At 37.4% G+C, this 20,893-nt stretch overlaps 1 long non-coding RNA gene across 1 annotated transcript in view; it reads right to left on the reverse strand.

The window, feature by feature from the left end:
• Positions 1 to 16,804: 16,804 nt before the first annotated feature.
• The window catches only part of LOC122439619, a 307,867-nt gene continuing 303,778 nt past the window's right edge, over positions 16,805 to 20,893 (reverse strand). Inside the window, exon 4 of the long non-coding RNA XR_006268942.1 lies at positions 16,805 to 16,930. This is a non-coding gene — a long non-coding RNA (uncharacterized LOC122439619). The remainder of the gene's footprint in view (positions 16,931 to 20,893) is intronic.

Genomic DNA, 20,893 nt, shown 5'->3' on the forward strand with positions numbered 1-20,893 from the left:
TAAGTAAGAACAGGAAATTCAAGTTTTGGTTCTGGCTCCATTAAGCATGAATCATGTGACCTTGGGTAAATCATTTTACCTCTCTGAACCTCAGTTTACTCACCTGAAAAATCAATAATTATGCCCAGCATACCTTGAAATTCCTATGTTCCTGAATTTTAAAACTCTGCATTTATAGCAATTTTAGGATACTGGGCTGAGTATATCATCAAACCAGGACAGATATCTCTCATGCTTTTTAAACATATTTGAGAGGTGAAAGGTGTATTTGTGGAGTGGTGGTGGTGAGATGGGATTTATCTATTTCTTCTTAAAGATTTTTGGGAAGCATTAAAGATAAACAACTAAGTCCTTCTCAAACTCTTCCAAAAGGTTGAAGAAGAGAGAACACTCCCAAAGTCATTCTCTGAAGCCACCATCACCCTGACACCGAAAGACAAAGACACTACCAAAAAAGAAAAGTGCAGGCTAATATCTTTGATGATTATAGATGCAAAAATTCTCAACAAAATATTAGTAAAATGAATCCAACAACACATAAAAATGATCATATACTATGATCAAGCTGGATTCATCCCAAGGTCACCAGGATGATTCAACATATGAAAATCAATCAATGTGATACCTATATCAGCAAAAGAAAAAACAAAAACCTCATGATCATCTCTAGATGCAAAAAAATCATTTGATAAAATTCAACATTAATTTATGATAAGAACTCTTAACAAACTGATATAGAGGGAATATATATCAACATAATAAAAGCTATTTATGACAAACATAATATTCAATTATGAAAAGCTGAAAGGCTCCGTACTGAAATCTGGAACAAGACAAAGATGGCCACTCTCACCACTTCTATTCAACAGAGTACTGGAAGTCCTAGCCACATCAATCAGGCAAGAACAAGAAATAAAAGAATCCAAATTAGATGAGAAGAAGTAAAATAGTCATTGTAGGCAAATGACATGATACTAAATATGTGTGCTCAATTGCTCAGCTGTGTCCAACTCTTTACAACCCCATGGACTATAGACTACCAGGTTCCTCTGTCCATGGGATTCTCCAGGCAATAACACTGGAGTGCGTTGCCATTTCCTTCTCCAGGGGATATTCCTGACCCAGAAATTGAACCCTTGTCTCCTACATTGCAGGCAGATTCCTTACTGTCTGAGCTACCAGGGAAGCCTGATACTAAATATAGATAACCCTAAAGACCCCAAACAAAAACTACTAGAATTGATAAATTCAGCAAGGTAGCAGGATACAAGACTAACCTGTTGTATTTCTTTATACTAGCAGTGAAATATTACAAAGGGAAAGTAAAAAAAATATACATAAATGTATTTTTTAAATACCTTTTAAAATCACATAAAATAAAATGCTTAGGAATAAACTTTGACCAAGGAGGTAAAAGATACATGCTGAGAACTATAAAACATTGATAAAGGAAACTGAAGATGATTCAAAGAAATGGAAAGATATCTCATGATCTTAGATTGGAAGAATTAATATTGTTAAAATGGCCATACTACCCAAAGCAGCCTACAGATTTAATGTGATCTCTATCAAATTACCCATGAAATTTTTCACAGAATTAGAATAATTCTAAAATTTATATGGAACCATAAAAGACTCAGAATTTCCAAAGCAATCCTGAGGGAAAAAAAATAAAGCTGGTGGCATAACTCTCCCAGACTTCAGACAATACTACAGAAATGGTAGGGACCTAACAGAAGCAGAAGATATTAAGAAGAGGTGGCAAGAATACACAGAAGAACTGTACAAAAATGATCTTCATGACCCAGATAATCACAAACTATCTGATCACTCACCTAGAGCCAGACATCCTGGAATGTGAAGTCAAGTGGGCCTTAGAAAGCATCACTACAAACAAAGCTAGTGGAGGTGATGGAATTCCAGTTGAGCTATTTCAAATCCTGAAAGATGATGCTGTGAAGGTGCTGCACTCAATATGCCAGCAAATTTGGAAAACTCAGCAGTGGCCACAGGACTGGAAAAGGTCAGTTTTCATTCCAATCCCAAAGAAAGGCAATGCCAAAGAATGCTCAAACTACCACACAATTGCACTCATCTCACACGCTGGTAAAGTAATGCTCAAAATCCTCCAAGCCAGGCTTCAGCAATATGTGAACCATGAACTTCCAGATGTTCAAGCTGGTTTTAGAAAAAGCAGAGGAACCAGAGATCAAATTGCCAACATCTGCTGGATCATGAAAAAGCAAGAGAGTTCCAGAAAAACATCTATTTCTGCTTTATTGACTATGCCAAAACCTTTGACTGTGTGGATCACAATAAACCGTGGAAAATTCTGAAAGAAATGGGAATACCAGACCACCTGACCTGCCTCTTGAGAAACCTATATGCAGGTCAGGAAGCAACAGTTAGAACTGGACATGGAACAACAGACTGGTTCCAAATAGGAAAAGGAGTATGTCAAGGCTGTATATTGTCACCCTGCTTATTTAACTTCTATGCAGAGTACATCATGAGAAACGCTGGGCTGGAAGAAGCCCAAGCTGTTATCAAGATTGCCAGAAGAAATATCAATAACCTCAGATATGCAGATGACACCACCCTTACGGCAGAAGGTGAAGAGGAACTAAAAAGCCTCTTGATGAAAGTGAAAGAGGAGAGTGACAAAGTTGGCTTAAAACTCAACATTCAGAAAACTAAGATCATGGCATCTGGTCCCATCACTTCATGGGCAATAGATGGGGAAACAGTGTCAGACTTTATTTTCTTGGGCTCCAAAATCACTGCAGATGGTGATTGCAGCCATGAAATTAAAAGACGCTTACTCCTTGGAAGGAAAGTTATGACCAACCTAGATAGCATATTAAAAAGCAGAGACATTCCTTTGCCAACAAAGGTCCGTCTGGTCAAGGCTATGATTTTTCCAGTGGTCATGTATGGATGTGAGAGTTGGACTGTGAAGAAAGCTGAGTGCCGAAAAATTGATGCTTTTGAACTGTGGTGTTGGAGAAGACTCTTGAGAGTCCCTTGACTGCAAGCAGATCCAACCAGTCCACCCTAAAGGAGATCTGTCCTGGGTTTTCATTGGAAGAACTGATGCTGAAGCTGAAACTCCAGTACTTTGGCCACCTGATGCAAAGAGTTGACTCACTGGAAAAGACCCTGATTCTGGGAGGGATTGGGGGCAGGAGGAGAAGGGGACGACAGAGGATAAGATGGCTGGATGGCGTCACCAACTTGATGGACCTGAGTTTGAGTAAACTCCGGGAGTTGGTGATTGACAGGGAGGCCTGGCGTGCTGCAATTCATGGGGTCGCAAACAGTCCGACACAACTGAGTGACTGAACTAAACTGAACAAAGTTATAGTAATCAAAACAGCATGGTACTGGCACAGAAACAGACATATGGGTAATGGAACAGAACAGAGAGCCAAGAAATAAACCCACACACTTAAATGTCAATTAATCTTTGACAATGGAGGCAAGAATATACAACGGAGAAAAAATAGTTTCTTCAGCAAGTGGTATTGAGAATGCTGGACAGCCAAATGTAAATCAATGAAGTTAGAACACATCCTCACACTATACACAAAAATAAACTCAAAATGGCTTAAAGATTTAAATATAAGACATGACAAATTCAAACTCCTAGAAGAGAACATAGGCAAAACATTCTCTGACATAAATCATATCAATGTTTTCTTTGGCCAATCTCTCAAGTCAATAGAAATAAAAGCTAAAATAGACAAATAGGATCTAATCAAGCTTGCAAGCTTTTACACAGCAAAGGAAACCATAAACAAAATGAAAAGACAATCTGTTGCCTGGGAGAAAATATTTGCAAAAGATGAAACCAAGAGGGTTAACTTTCTAAAATATACAGATAACTCATATAATTCAATAACAAAATCCAACCAATCCAATCCAAAGTGGGTGAAGATCTGAATAGATATTTCTCAAAAGATGACATTCAGTTAGCCAATAGGCACATGAAAAGATGTTTAACATCACTAATCATGAGAAAAATGCAAATCAAAACTACAATGAAGTACCACCTCACACCCATCAGAATGGTCATCATTAAAAGTCTGTTGTTGCTGTTCACTCACTCAGTCGCATCTGACTCTTTGCAACCCCATGGAATGCAGCAAGCCAGGCTTCCCTGTCCTTCCATCTCCCAGAGCTTGCTCAAACCCATGTTAATTGAGTCGGTGATGCCATCCAACCATCTCATCCTCTGTAATTCCCTTCTTCTCCTGCCTTCTGTCTTTCCAGCATCAGAGTCCTTTATAACAAGTCAGCTCTTCAGATCAGGTGGCCAAATATTGGAGCTTCAGTTTCAGCATCAGTGCTTTCAATGAATTATTCAGGGTTGATTTCTTTGAGGATTGACTGGTTGGATCTCCTTGCAGTCCAAGAGACTCTCAAGAGTCTTCTCCAACACCACCGTTCAAAAGCATCAATTCTTCAGTGCTCAGCCTTCTTTATGGTCCAACTCTCACATCTATATATGACTACTGGAAAAATCTTAGCTTTGACTAAATGGGACTTTGTTGGCAAAGTAATATCTCTGCTTTATAATATGCTGTCTAGGTTGGTCATAGCTTTTCTTCTAAGGAGCAAGCGTCTTTTAATTTCATGGTTGCAGTCACCATCTGCAGTGATTTTGGAGCCCAAGAAAATAAAGTCAGCCACTGTTTCCACTGTTTCCCCATCTATCTGCAATGAAATGGGGGGACTAGATGCCATGATCTTAGTTTTCTGAATGTTGAGTTTTAAGCCAGCTTTTTCACTCTCCTCTTTCACTTTCATCAAGAGGCTCTTTAGTTCCTCTTCACCTTCTGCCATAAGGGTGGTGTCATCTGCATATTTGAGATTATTGATATTTCTCCCGGCAATCTTGATTCCAGCTTGTGCTTCATCCAGTCCAGCATTTTGCATGATGTACTCTGCATAGAAGTTAAATAAGCAGGGTGACAATATACAGCCTTGACGTATCCCTTTCCCAATTTGGAACCAGTCTGTTGTTCCATGTCCAGTTCTAACTGTTGCTTCTTGACCTGCATATAGATTTCTCAGGAAGCAGGTCAGGTGGTCTAGTATTCCCATCTCTTTAAGAATTTTCCATAGTTTGTTGTGATCCACACAGTCAAAGGCTTTGGCATACTCAATAAAGCAGAAGTAGATGTTTTTCTGGGACTCTCTTGCTTTTTCAATGATCCAGTGGATGTTGGCAATTTGATCTCTGGTTCCTCTGCCTTTTCCCTGTACAATTTTACAAACCTCAAAAGTCTACAAATAACAAATGCTGGAGAGGGTGTGAAGAAAAGGGAAGCCTCCTATACTATTGGTGGGAATGTAAATTTGTACAGCCACTATGGAAAACAGTATCAACGTTCCTTAAGAGATCAAAATTAGAATTACCATATGATTTAACAACCCCACTTCTGGGCATATATCTGGAGAAAACTATAATTTGAAAAGATATATGCACCCCATATTTACAATAGCCAAGACATGAAAGCAACTTAAATGTCCAATGGCAGATGAATGGTTAAAGGTGTGGTACATATATACAATGGAATACCACTCAGTCACAAAATGAATAAAATAATGCCATTTGCAGTAACATGTTTGAACCTAGAGATTATCATATTAAGTGAAGTCAGACAGAAAGGTAAATACCTTATGATACCACTTTTATGTGGAATCTAAAATATGACACAAATGAATTTTTTTTACAAAACAGAAACAAACTCACAGACAAAAAGACAGGATTACCAAAGGGAAACGGGTGGGGGAGGGATAAATCAGGAGTTTGGGAAGCAAATACAAACTACTATATATAAAATAGATAAACAACAAGGTTCTACTGTATAACTTAGGGCACTATATTCAATATCCTGTAGTGGAAAAGATATGAAAGAAATGTGTGTGTATCCAAAGCACTTTGCAGTACAGCAGCAAACTAACAAAATATTATAATTCAACTATACTTCAAATAAAAAATAAAATAAATAAGAATTGTTTGTAATTTGTATACTGAATACATAGGTGTTTCTAAAGAATTTTATAGTGTTTAAAACTGTTTATTCTCTTGGATATTTTAATTTTACTCCTCAAAGATTTTTTGTTTTCTGATTTTTTTGTGTGTGCATACATTCTCATTTTGTTTCCAACATTTTATCCTTAAAACATGGAGATGTCAACTTCAACCAATAGATTAAATATGTGTACTGCCTGAATTAGGGAAAACCTCTTATACTTTCTGGATCTTTGAGCATCTCAAGCTGAATCTGCTGAGTTCTTCAAAGTTCCAAATCTATTTGCTGAGGCAAGAAGAAAAAAAAATTCTTGGAGGGTATCCAAAATAGAGTCAGACTGAATTTCCAGTGGTCTTCTGTTTAACCCTAGCCTCTTCTGTTCAACCCTAGCCTCTTTGACTTGCCATGGGTCCTGTCCATCATACTGTATTAATGAGAAAATGGCCAAGAAACACCTACAGGTTTTTAGCAAACAAACTCTACTTCACTGGAGATGTGCTATTATGCATTAGAACACTGGGCAAAGCTAACAGTGCCACACAATAAATAAATACACAAATAAATAAAGGGAAACACAAGGCCTTTTTAGAGATGCAAAGTGGGAAAGAACATTATTTTCTCTCTCTTGAGACTCAGCCTCCACTATGAACCAAAAACCAGAGTTCACCACCCTAATACTCTAAACCTATTGAACCAGATCCAAATCTCTGTATCTAAATATGCTGTGAGCTGAACCTGAACAGAGCCAAAATTTCATCTGGTTCAAATTCATGTTCTTTTTTTTTTCTTCTCTGCTCATAGAATTGCCTAAGTGATTTAGTGACCAGCGTTTCTCACTTGAAGAACCTTAAGAAATGGTGCTTGCATGTGTGCTGTGTGACAGTGACCAAGATGAGTACTTTTATTTTTCTTAATATGAAATATCTATTCCAAGACTACAGAGGTCAGGTTCCTCATATCTTTGGTATGTGGTGGGACAAAATTTTGTGGACTTGAGGGTTTTCTTTCTTTTTTTTCTTTTTGGTTAAAAAACCAACACAGCTTCGAGACTTTCACATACAATAACCCAAGATAGTTTCTGTCTGCGCAGTTCCCAGATAAAAGAAAAACAAAACGAGTGCGGAGCAGTTGATAATTTTTTTGAAACAGGATACATTTTTCCCATGTTCAGATCTGAAAATACTCAACTGTAATTTAATCTACCTTTATTAGATTACACAGTTATGTCCAGAAAATTGTGGAAACCATCCTAAATTAGTAAGGGCAGGGAAGAAGCAGGCTGAATATGAGAATTCCTGCTGCTCTTGTCTGCCATGTCTTCTGAATAGAGAGGCAAGGCATGGGCGAAGCACTCGATTTATCAGGGACAAGGGAGCTCAGCACCCCTCAAGTGTCCCCAGTAGGAAGCCCACCTTCTAATTTGGAGTTACCCCAGCCCTCAAAGAGTCTGCTGGACAGCTGCAGAACAGGCCAAAAATGGCCAGATCATCCAAAAGTCACCCTTTACTGGTCCAAATATGCTTCATGCTTACAAAGGCCTATATAGTGTTATGGACTAAAATATGGACACCCAGTTAAATTTGTATTTTAGAGAAATAAAGAATAATTTTTAGTATATCTCAAATATTGCCTAGAATATACTAATACTAAAAAATTTTTGTTCATCTGAAATACAAATTTAATTGTCTGTATTTTGATTTGCTAAATCTGGCAACAAACTTCAAATCACTCCAAAATATCACAACACCTTTTACAATAGCAAAATTGAAATAAACCATGTGGTAGGAATGAATCTTAGGCTGTAAATATAGGTGTGAAAGTTATATATATATATATATATACATATATATATATAGTATTTTAAAGAGCAACATATTCTTCTTCCAACTGCCCAAACCAGCAGGAAATTCAGCCTCAGTCCACTAGGGGACCCTGCACATTCTTTGGGCCCCATCTCAATCCAGAACCTTAGGTGGTGTCCAGAGACTAGGGTAGTCAAGCTATCATGGTGGCAACTTGGGACTCTGTAATCACTTTAGGGACAGAGGCTCTATCCTGAGTTTCCTGTGGGGCCAGGTGACCTTTTTTCCCAAGACATAGCATCTCTGTACTTAGGAGCTCTGTTTTTGTTGTTGTTGTTGTTTTGTTTGGTTGGGGTTATTTCTGCGTCACCCTACACAGCATGCAGGATCTTAGTTCCCTGGCCAGAGATCCAGCCCAAGCCTCCTGCATTGGGAGAGCGAAGTCTTAACACCATTGGCCTACCACTTAAGTCCCAGGAGCCACGTTCTGATCAACAATCTTTCCATCCACATTGACTTTTACTTAAATTCTGTGAACTCTCTTCCTTTTCCTCTCGTTGACTTCAAAGGCATTCTCTCACTTCCAGTTGACCTCAAATATATAGTTGCTTCAGTAATTGTCAGGCTTTTATGTCAGACAGGGAAGTTTCTATCTTTAAGTATTACTGCTCCCTCCAAAGTAATCCCTGAGGAAATAATCCCTTATGGGGCTGAATACCTGCTTGAAATGGAAGCAGGTAAGATCATGGAGACTGCACAGGATGAGTTATTGCTCAGTAAATATTCTTTCTCCCTACCCCTATTTCAGCTCCATGGGAGGAGCCTTCATCCCTCACCCATTGATTTGTCATGTGACTTGCTTGATTTGTCATTACCCCTGGGATTTGTCATATGACTTGCTTCATCCAGTGGGATGTTAATGGACATGACCAAGCTAGGCCTTGAAATGTGTCTGTGTGGTTAGGTGTTCTCTTTTGTACTCTGCCATTATCAATGCCACATGTCCAAGGAAGATAAAAGACATGTAAAGCAGACTCAGAACAACTCATTGCTTAGAGCCAAACCCAGCCAAGTACAGCCCAGATCAGTTGAACCCCAGCCAATCTTCTGACACACAAACAAGAAATAAATATTGATTACCGTATGCCACTGAGTTTTGGAGTAGTTTGTCATGTAAAATAACAAATACAGGTACAAATAAAAATTCATATTTCAGTAGATTACTGAATTCAGTAAATTGTCTTGACACACCTAATGCTCAACTATGATACTGAAGCATTTATTGTATCCCAAAATCACAGCTATAAGCCTGTGATCCTATGGTTTGCTTGCTGTCTCTCCAAACATCTGACATCATTTTCTAAGTTATTTCTTCTAATAGCTAATATTCATATAATTCCTTGAAGTTTGCAAAGTGCCCTCAAATGCATTATCCTATTAGATCTTTTAAACAATCCAGTTGTGAGGTAAGGTTGATATTACCAGCCCTATTTGAGAGACAAACAAATTGATTCAGAATGAAATCAACGATTGCCCATGGGAACAAAGCCAGTTCTGAGTTCCAGACCAGAGCCAGAGTTCCAAACACATCTTCTCTCTCCTCCTACAAAGCTCCTTCCACCATACTATGATGGCCCTGAGAACACCCAGCACAGGTCTGGGCACATTAGTTCTCAGTAAACACCTGAGGAATGATGAGGAGACCAGTGAGTGTGAAGTCAAAGCTCCCAGGAAATATCTCACTAGCAATTCTCACCCCATAGTTTCTATTATTGTGTTAATTGGTATTTGGGGAGTGAGTAGAGGGACTGGGTAGAGAAGATTGGATGCTATTTAATACATTTTAGAAATTCTGCTTTAACAAATAAAATGTCTTTATTGATGGGTCTTTAGTGGGCTTGAGGGGGGGTATTTGCATGACTTTCTAGGTAAGGAATAGAGCATACTGCTTTTCTCTAACTGATTTGGCCATGGAATCTTTTGAATCAGAAATCCTTTTGTAGGATTTGCTGGGATCCGTGGAACCCACCTTAGGAAATATCAGCTTATAGCCTTGGACTACCCTGGTCTGTCCTTTGGCATTTTCATTTTGCATTATCCAGAGCTGTTTGTGTTGTGGGCACCCTCCAGGCTCTTTAAGCTATTGTTAACGACTCTATTCTAATTTCAAGAAACTTGTAACTTAATGGGATGATAACTTGGTATATTAATTAAAGCTCTTTTCATTGCAAACACAAAAAGCAACTCTGGCTAACTTCTTTTAAGATTAGGAAGACTCACAGAATCATAAGAATTGCCAAACAGTTGGGATTTGAAAAGAGAAGGAATGGTGGCAGTTTAGGGGATTTCAGCCCTGGGAATCACTGAAGCTGCCACTCAAATAACTCTGCTGTGGACACGTCTCTGTCTGCATCTTTTCACTCAGATTTCAATTCCTGGGATGGAGAATCTGATTGTCCTTGCGTAGGCCATGTCTTTTCCCCAGGATCATTCAGCCAGAGAAGAGAGGAAACTGCTGTGATCTGAATAGCCACTCTGATGCATGGCTCCCATGTCTGCCTTACATTGAATAGAGTCCCATCTTTTGTGGGGGTTGGTGTGAAATTGGTGGATAAAGCTATAATTACCCTTCAAAGTCTGTTATGTTTCTTTCTAGGGATGTAAGACATTGCTTTTTCTTCCTTTGATCACCAAATAAGTTTTAAAACTACACTATAAAAAAATTGAGTTTCCAGCACTAAAACACAAACTTAGCCTGGAGAATCACTTTTGCAATTAGGACATCCCATGAAACCAATGAACATTTGCTTAGGGGCTAGTGAAATAGTGGCTGGACTTGCTCACACTTTTCAAATCCTCTTAACCTCTTCCTTTTTTGCCAAATGCAGACAGCTGAATTCACAGAGTTTAATATATATTTGATGCAACTTGACTGTATACCAGAGATGGACTAATATGGAACTTCCCTGGTGGCTCAGATAGTAAAGAATCCACCTGAAATGCAGAAGCCTGGGGTTCAATCCTTGGGTCAGGAAGATCCCCTGGAGAATGGAATGGCAACCCACTTCAGTATTCTCACCTGGAGAATTCCACGGATAGAGGAGCCTGGCAGGCTACAGTCTATGGAGTCACGAAGAATCAAACATGACTGAGCGACTAACACACTTTAAACAATATAATAGCGCTACACAAACCTTAGAAGTAAGAGGCTAGCATACCCCTGGTTAGTTACCAAAAAAATAATGGTAAGGTAATCATCAAGAATGGTATCCCGGAAGAGAGCTTTGAGGGGGCATTTTTTAGTCTTGATTCAACAACAATCTAAACTATTTTTTAAACAAGTCAAAACAGGTTTTCTTCTGCCTCCTGAAATTCCAAATTCAAAAGCAAATGAGGCATTAAAAAAAAAAAATTAAGCCTCAAAAGGCTTCAGTACCTACTACTATGCTATACTGTGGGGCTTTATTTGAATATATTTTGCTTTTATTGCTTTGTGCTTTTTGCTGTCTGTGATTTACAAAGTAGTGTGGGAAAACAGTTAATACCGAATAAAAGTTAAAATTAAAACCACTTTTTCCACTATGGTGCTGTCTCCTTCCCACCCCCTCATCCCTGGGGGCCTGTTCAACTGAGTTTAGTAGCACAAAGGCTACTTAGTTCCTAAAGTCATAATCAACCTAAAATGAATTGATTTCTTAGCTCCAGGTCAAGATAAATAGTTAGTTGACAACTATGGTTGATAACGGAGAAGGAAATGGCAACCCACTCCAGTGTTCTTGCCTGGAGAATCTCAGGGATGGGGGAGCCTGGTGGGCTGCCATCTATGGGGTCACACAGAGTCGGACACGACTGAAGCGACTTAGCAGCAGCAGCATCATGGTTGATAATATGGAGAGAATTGACAAATAATGGAACAAGTTCATTTTAAGATACGTGTAGAATTCTGGAAGTTTGTGGCACATTTAAACAATTTGGGTTAATTCAAATAACATTATGTTTGGAGCTAAGCTTGCTTTGGGATCCAAATAGTTTCTAAAAAGAACAACTACTGTTCATAGCCCTCTGACACAAGAGATGTTAGATTGGCAGGAAAAGCTTGTTTCTCTCTGCCCACCTGAGGAATGACACCTAAATCTTTTCAACCTGAGGAGACAGACATACCCCATCCCAGCTGGCGACTCAGCCAAGGCTCTGACAATGCCCCCAAGTCTTTGCTGAATACTTACTATGTGCCAGGCACAGTGCTGCTGTGCTGTCAGTTTTATACCCATTTTTTGGTTTAACCCATAAAACATTTTACACAGCACATTAAAATCCCATTTTACATTTGAGAATATTGAGACTGACAATGATCAAGAATCTTTTCTTGGTCAGACATCTCTACTCCCTATAATAACAATAACCAAAGTAAACAGGAAAGAGGGTTCACACAGAACATGAAGTAAGGAAGATAAAGTCAGTATCCATGAGATACATTAAAGCAGTAACAACCATGTCTGAGACATGGTGCTAGTATCTTTAGGTACTATCTTTAATCATCACATTGACACTAGGAAATAGGTAGTAAAATGGTCTCTATTTTAGTTCTGAGGAAGGTTAGGAAAACTGCCAGTAACTGAGCATTGCATGGTAACTCCTACAGACGTGCTAGCACAATAAAACAGACACTGGTGCAAAGGACACTGAGAAAAGTCAGGATAGCTTCAGGCCGCAAGTCATGACAATGAAGACTCTAAGTGGGAAGAAAGGCCTTCCACTTAAGCAAGTTTATAGGCTGTAACACACTCAGTCCAAGTGTTTGGTGACAAGAGCAGATAGTTATCTCTGAGTCACAGCTCAGTACGAAGTCTTCAGAAAGGAGAGGCTGACTGGTTGTCATGAGTCAGGAAGCTTCTCTAGGAGAAATGACATGCTATGAGCCTTATACCACAAGAGCATTTGGCTAGGGCTTCTAGTGCCAACCACACTGCAGAGTTTTCATGGGGAAGTTGGGTTCCAGGGAGTGTTTGTGGATAAATAAGTCACCATTATAACTGACCTTTTTCTCCACCAACTACTACCATCCAGCAAGCAAAGGGATTCTATTTTTAAGTCAAACTGTGCATTGGGTATCTATGTGAAACACAAGCTGTGCTGAATTTTTAAAGGAATCAAAGCCTTACTATAAAGGAATGAACTTTAATGAGTCAGTTAGCAGAGTGGCAGGTATCAGAGAAAGAACAGTGGAATTTGAATAACAATGCTTCCCTAAGGTGCTGGAACAGACAAGTAAAATAAGATTCCTAGTATTTGCTTTAAAATATTCTTAGGGGTGGTGGAGGGTGATAAGAGTAGCTGGAAATATAGAAAAAATTAGATAGACCATAGGTTGATAATGGCTGAATCTCTGTGATTAATATGTTAGGGTTCAGTATACTCTTCTACTTCATGTATGTTTAAAATTTTCTATAATAACTTAAAAAAAAGAAACAAGTATAGATATGGTCTACTATTCTATTCAATAGAAAATTTCATACCACTGGGAATATAAATGTGACCAGGGGGATGGCTTGGATTTCCTGCACAAAGTTGTAGGTTCTCCTTACGTTCAAACAATATCTAGGTCCTATACGTCCAACCTCCAAAATTCACCTCCAGTGTCCACTTCTCTCCATCTTCCCTGCACCACCCAACCACCACCAACATTGTGGCCTCTTAATATGCCTCCCTATTTCCATTAGAATGTCTATTTCCAGTCTCTTCTGCCTACAGAAGGAGTGATCTTTTCAAAATGCCAATCTGATATTTTCATGAGAAAAAAGAAAGCTGCAGAACAGTATAAGAAAGGGAAAAGCATATACATTCATACATATATATTTATATACTACCTGCTTATATTTGAGAGATAAACAAATACTTATAAAAATAAAAGAGGAGGAAGTGCACAATTGAGGACATAGGTTAGCAGCAAAATTTCTCTGAATGTCCTCTTATAAATCTTCACTTTGGAATTACGTAATGTTTACACACTCAAAAAATAACATTAAGTAAAAAAATAAAATAAGACATTTCTGAAAATTGAACACAAATTGAAACAAAAAAATAAAAACAAATGTTTATTAACTACACAAAGAAAATAATTATTTCAAGTAACTTCCATAAAATTGTTTTGACTTTACATTCTTGTGAAATATATTTTAAAACCAAGAAAAGCTGCAAATAAATCTTAGGACTTCATTCAGTAGTTTTATTGTTAGTATTAGGTGGAACCATACAAAATTGCCAATATTTGGCCACTGTTGACCTATAAAATGAAAATTTCTTTTATTGCAAATATAGTAATATTATATAGTAATATTATTTTACACTATAAATATAACAATACATTTTGCATGTAATCTAATTCATAAAAATATAAATATAGTATGTTATAGCAATATTATTACTTTTGGAAATACTTTTTATATATTGTAGCATGAAACAAGTAATCAATGTTGTTAGGACAAAGTTTTTAGCAAAGTAAGAGAATTATTATTTTAGAAGTTAATAAATATCTTTATTTTTAAATGATATATAATTGACACATTTTATAAGTCTGAGAGGTATAATGAGTTGGTTTGATACTTTTATACACAGCAATATGATTACTATAGTAACATAGCAATCATCATTTCTTTGTGTTGAGAACTATAAAAATCTAGTCTATTAACAACTTCAAAGTTTATAATATAGTATTGTTAACTATAATCACTATGCTGTGCATTAGATCTCCAGAACTTATCTACTAGTTGCAAATTTGTACCCTTTAACAATATCTCCCAGTTTCCCCACTCCTATCCCCTGATAACCATCATTTTACTCTGTGTTTTTACACATTCAACTTTTTTAGGTTGCATGTCTAAGTAATAGCATACAGTACCTGTCTTTCTCTTTCTGACTTATTTCACACAGCATAATGCTCTCAAAATAAATTGCAAGTATCAGTATGAACTTGTGCTTCTTTTTCAAAAATATTAATTCCTAATTGTCCACTAAAAAGGACACTAAGCCTAAGACCCAGATTGTGGTGTCTAAACATCTTCCCACTGAAAGAAAGCAGAGATGCTGGTGGAAACAGCAGAAAACAGAAAAATTAAACTGGGGATATATTACTGTCTAAGGAAACTATCAGAGTAATGAGGTCCAGTTAAAAAGACAAAGATCTGACATGAGGGACTTCCCACCGGCTAAAGCAGGACAATTTATGCATCAACAGAATGATGACTAAAATTAATCAAAACACATTGAATACATAAAAACCATAAATTCATAATGATACTCAAAAAAAGAGAAAGTGAAAATAAAAGGAAAGGGGAGAAAAAGGAAGAAGGTGAAAAACACATCATTGGAAACACAGTTAGATGTAACTAGGTCACACTTTACTCTGCAAGCTTGTGATTAAAGTGAAAGAATCATATATATATCCTGCCTTTCCTGGAAGAACCATTTTCCAGAGTAGCATAACAACCCTTGATGATGAGAGAAATTTTTATCTTTTATAGAATGATTCTAACTAATAAATGTGTTAGGAAGGACAGCATTAGAAACTCATCATTTTTCAATTCTTAATGAAATAATTGATTCAGATAATGATCATCATTGGATGAAATCATTGGTTTAAAGGTTGATGAGGAAAATTACAATGGAGGGATTTAAGCTTTCATCCCCTTAAATGCTAAACCAGTTTTGTTTTCCTGGGATAACTCTCATTTGATCATAGTGTCTCATCTTTTTATGATATGAATGGTTTGCTAATATTTTGTTGAGGATTTTTATGTCTATATTGGGGATAAAAGTAAGTGAAGTCATTCAGTCGTGTCCAACTCTTTGTGACCCCACGGACTGTAGCCTACCAGGCTCCTCCATCCATGGGATTTTCCAGGCAAGAATACTGGAGTGGGTTACCATTTCCTTCTCCAATATTGGGGATATTGGCCTAAATTTTTTTATTTGTATTATGTCTTTGGCTTTGGTATCAGAGTAATACTGGTCTCATAAAGTAAGTTGGAAAATGTTCTTTCCTTCAGTATTGTCTGGAATAATTTGTGAAGAACTGCTATTATAATCTTTAAATGTTTGATAGAATTCACCAGTGAAGATATCTAGGCTTAGGTTTTTTTTCTCAGAAGATTTTTAATTACTAATTCAATTTCTTTACTTGTTGTGGATCTATTCAGATTTTCTATTTCTTCTTGGGTCAGTTTTGGTAATTTTTGTCTAAGAATTTAAAATTTTTTCATTTGGTCTATTTGTTGGTACAAAGCTATTCACGGTCTTCCCTTATCTTTTTAATTTCTGTAGCGTTTATGGTGATTTCCTCTCTTTCATTCATGATTTGATGATACTTGCCTTTTCCTTAGTTTGCCTAAAGGTTTGTCAATTTTGATGATCTTTTCATTCAGCTTATGATTTCATTGATTTCCTTAACTTTTTGTTCTATATTTCATTGTTTTGCTCTCTAATCTTTATTACTTTCTTCACCTTACGTTGTATTTGCTTTGCTCTTCACTTTCTAGATTCTTAAGGTGAAAGATTTGGTTATTGATTTGAGATAATTTTTATTTAACATAGGTATTTAAAGCTATATATTTCCCTCTTAGCACTGCCTTACTTACATCCCATAAATTTTGACATATTATGCTTTAATTTTAATTCAGTTCAAATTTCCCTTGTGATTTCTTCTTTGACTCATGAGTTATTAAGAAATGTGTTGTTTAATTTGCAAATATTTGTGGTTTCTCAAATTTCTTTTTGCAGTTGATCTCTAATTTAATTCTGTGGTTGGAGAACACTGTGTTATTTCAATTCTTTTAAATTTATTGAGATATTTTATGGTCAGCATATGATCTGCCCTGGAAAATGTTCCATGCATGATTGAAAAGGGTGAATATACCAACCAAATACTACAGGTGGAACATCTAGACATTAAGCACTTTATGATCTGATGCAATATACTGGTCAAAATGGACAAGATTATGTTGCAATAACAAATATAACTAAAGTGGTTACTTACCCAACCAGGATCCAGGCTGATAGGAATGCATCTCAATATGGCCTCCCACAATCACACTGGCAGGAGAAAAAGAAGGCAAATCATATACTGGCTCTTAGGGCTCTTCCCAGGAAAAGACACATTTTGCTTCCACTCTTATTTGATTAACTGAAGCAAGTCACATGATCATGTGTGTGCATGCTAAGTCACTTCAGTCGTGTCTGACTCTTGAAGACCCCATGGATTATAGCCTTCCAGGCTCCTCTGTCCATGGAATTCTCCAGGCAAGAATACTGGAATGGGTTGCTATGTCCTCCTCGAGGGGATCTTCCCAGCCCAGGGATGGAACTTGTCTTGTCTCCTGCATTGGCAAGCGGGTTCTTTACCACTAGCACCACCTGGTGGGGCAAGGAAGTGCTATTCTACCATATACCCAGAAGCAGACCTGACAATTTATGATGAAAAGCACTTATAATTGGCACACTACTATGAAATATTCCTGTGAAAATCTGCTGAATGCAAATCTAATAAACATTTCCACTATCTTTCAACTTATAAGAAAACTGTAGTATAGAGGAACAAGCTAAATGACACCATAACTAAGCAAAAAGACAAATCTAATTCTTTTTTTTTAAACTGTGGTATGAAAGAAACATTAAAACAACAAAGAGTCTTAACAATTGAATGTAATATGTAGGCATGGTTCAGATCCTGATTTCAACTAAAAAGCCATTTGAGACAACTACAGAAATTTGAATATAGAATGAGTTTTAGATAATACCAAGGGATTAACAATGCTGTTAAGTATGAAAACGGCATGGTAGGATTGTCAGAAAATATCCATATTTTTACAAGTTGCATTTGTAGGTATGTAAGGGTTCAGTTATATCTGTGATTGCTTTATGATACTTTGAAATTCATAAGCAGAGGAAAAATTGGTAGAGGAAGAAAATATGGCAAAATCTAGATATCTGTGGAATCTGAGTGGTATGTATATGAGACTATATTAAAGTATGTTCTCTGCTTTTGTATTATTAAAATTTATTTAATAAAAATATTTTAAAAATTTAATTTGAATCATGTCACTTCTTTAAAACCTCTTCATGGCTTTAGTGGTTGAATAAAAAGTTCAAATTTATTACAAGGTTCTTCAAATTTAGCATCTGTTTATCATCTTTGCCCTGATCATCTTCTTCACTGGCAACACTTCGATCGAACACTTACCATGAGTCCAGGACTACTTTGAGCTCTTTGCCTGCTTTATTATTTTCAATACCACAATAACCAGAGTTATTTTGTTATCCACTTTTTGCAAATGAGGAAACTAAAGTACAGACAGATTCAACAACTAGTCCAAAATCTCATAGCTAGCAGGTTGGGAAAACTGGATTTGAACCCATGCAGGCAGACTCCATCATCCATGCCATTAACCCCTTTATTTTATGGGCCCTTGATATTCCTCTCTCTTGTATGTTCACAAATTACTATGGTGCCTAGCACATGGCAGGAGCTTAAAATTTTTTTGTTAAATGGATGTTGATAGCTTAGGTTTCTATCACTTTTTCAGTGTCCTTATCTTCTCATTAATTCTGTTGCAAATATAGTTACTTTCCTGTTGATAGTCCATTGCTGTCATGATGACTGATAAGTATTTCCTGAAAGGAGTATTACAAGCACAGATAGAAAGTGCCCACTGAGTCCTTTCCTCAATGCGGCTTTCCTTATGACTGTCTAGGGTTCTCTCAATGACTCTTGCTCTTAATATATTGTAACGTAATTCTTTGTTTATATACTTACCTCTTATCCAGTCTATGAGTTTTGAGAGGCCAGGAACTCTATCTTATGTACCTCAGCCTCCAGTACCTAACACGGTAGTTGGCATGTCTTGTGCTATTAAGTTTATTGAGTAAATCAGTGTACAAGAGCTGCTAAAGAATTCCTCTTTATCTGTCAAAACCTAGCTTAAATGTTTTTATAAAAAAATTCCTGCTGCCTTCCAAAGTTAGTCTGTCCGTGCTCTGTGCCATTATTGTACCTTCCATATACACTTATAATTTTCTTCATGTTGCACTGTACTTTTCAGCCCACTTGTGTTCCCAACTAGATCATAAGCTTTGCAAATCTGGGACTGTGCTTTACTCATCTCTGTCTTACTAATACCTAGCAACATTACTATCACAGAGTAGGGGCTCAATACATTTTTGTTCAAAAGCAAAACTATGAAAACTTTTAAAATGCACAATTATCAATATATTTATTTATTGCCTTTAGCAGATATTGCAAATAAAAGAAATAGTTTACGTTCTGTCTTTGAAAAAAATTCTGATGGGACTTTGGAAATGGGACACATACCTTAGTAGAGTAATACTCTGCTGTGTGCACTATGCTAAGTCACTTCAGTCATGTCTGACTCTTTGCGACCTCATGGGCTGTGTAGCCCGCCAGGCTCCTCTGTCCATGGGGATTCTCCTGGTAAGAATACTGGAGTGGGTTGCCATGTCCTGTTCCAGGGGATCTTCCTGACCCAGAGATTGAATCTATGTCTCATATCTCCTGCTCTGGCAGGCAGTTCTTTACCATTAGCACCACATACCATCACCACCATTTCAAGTCTTTTGCCACTTTCTGTTATTTGCTTTTGAGCTATAAGTGAGTGATGGTCACTTTGTATTTATGCTGCTTCCTCTGCTAAACTTGCAGTATGTTACATGCCATTAATTTTTTTTTCCCCAAAAGATTCAATATGGGAAAATTGATGGCCATAACTGAGGATATAAAGTGGGAAAAATAATAAAGCAAATGAATATGGCACTATGGAAAGACTGGCAGCCTGCTTTTCTGCTCTGGGCCTCAGCTTCCTCATTTGTAAAATCAGATCTCACCAGATGATCCCAGAAGCCTCTCCTATGTTCTAGAATCTCGGCTATCTTTACCTCAAAGGAAAGGAAACAATAGGCTTCTGCAGCAGGCTGGTCTTGTGCCCTGGGGTGATATCTATCTGAGCAGGTGAACATCCCTCTATAAGAGGAAAAACAAACAAAAAGCTGTTTTTCTGGCTAGCCCAGGACCTGACTTAGAAACTTACCTTCTTATCACAGGTAGGATGGGGAGTAACCTGGAGTGATGATTTACAGTCATTATGACCACAAGCAAAATCAAATACACTATAGGACACTAGAAAGAGAGGGACTGTCTAGGAAGAAGGAGAGAGAGTACAATAAGTCCAACTTAAAATTGGACCTTCCCACCCCCACCCTGGCTGCAACCACCTGCTGGCCCAGTCTTCAAGGTCAGTAAACTTGTGGCTGTTTTCCACCGCAGGCACTGCTAATTGATTACAGAACTATTTTCTTCTAAAGCCAGACTTCATAATACAATGCTGCTCCAAACTCCAACAACTGTTTAGAGCTGGAATGTCAGCTAAGATCTATCTGGCATCCTGGGCTCAAATTTCCTCCTTATTCCAGCAGAGGAAAGTACTGCAAAGCGATGTGTAATTTTAACTAAATAAGAGACCCTGGGCAAGTTCCTTACTTTGGGCTCTGAGTATTGCCTAGTCCCCTCCATTCAGGCATTCTGTGTTTTGAGGATTCTAGTTCTCATCCCTCTTTGGAAAATAGGAACATTTACATGGCACTGCTATCCCAAAGCTCCAGCTTCTTCATGGTTAGCATTTAGTTAACCTGGATTGTATCTGGACACATCCAACATGACAAGTGTTAGGTGTCCACACAATCACAGGGGTCATGAGGTATGGTTTATTAACCCTCCCCAACTTCCAGACAAGTTCTCTGGAGTGGTAACAATCAGATTAAGCTGAAGTGAAGCTTGACTGACAATGTCAAAGAAAACTCTCAGGGCTGTCATCTGTTAAGAAATCATTGCTAGAATCTTCCTTGGCAAGAAACTACGTTTCCTTGTCTTATTTCAGGCCTAAATTGCTTTTATTTGTTCTGGAGACTAGATCAATAATCTCTCGCTCTCTCTGCTAGTATATATGAAATAAATAATTTTATATGAAGTAAAGTAAGGCAAATGGC

This window comes from Cervus canadensis, chromosome 4 (assembly GCF_019320065.1).
Source record: "Cervus canadensis isolate Bull #8, Minnesota chromosome 4, ASM1932006v1, whole genome shotgun sequence".
In the NCBI taxonomy this organism is placed as follows: domain Eukaryota; kingdom Metazoa; phylum Chordata; class Mammalia; order Artiodactyla; family Cervidae; genus Cervus; species Cervus canadensis.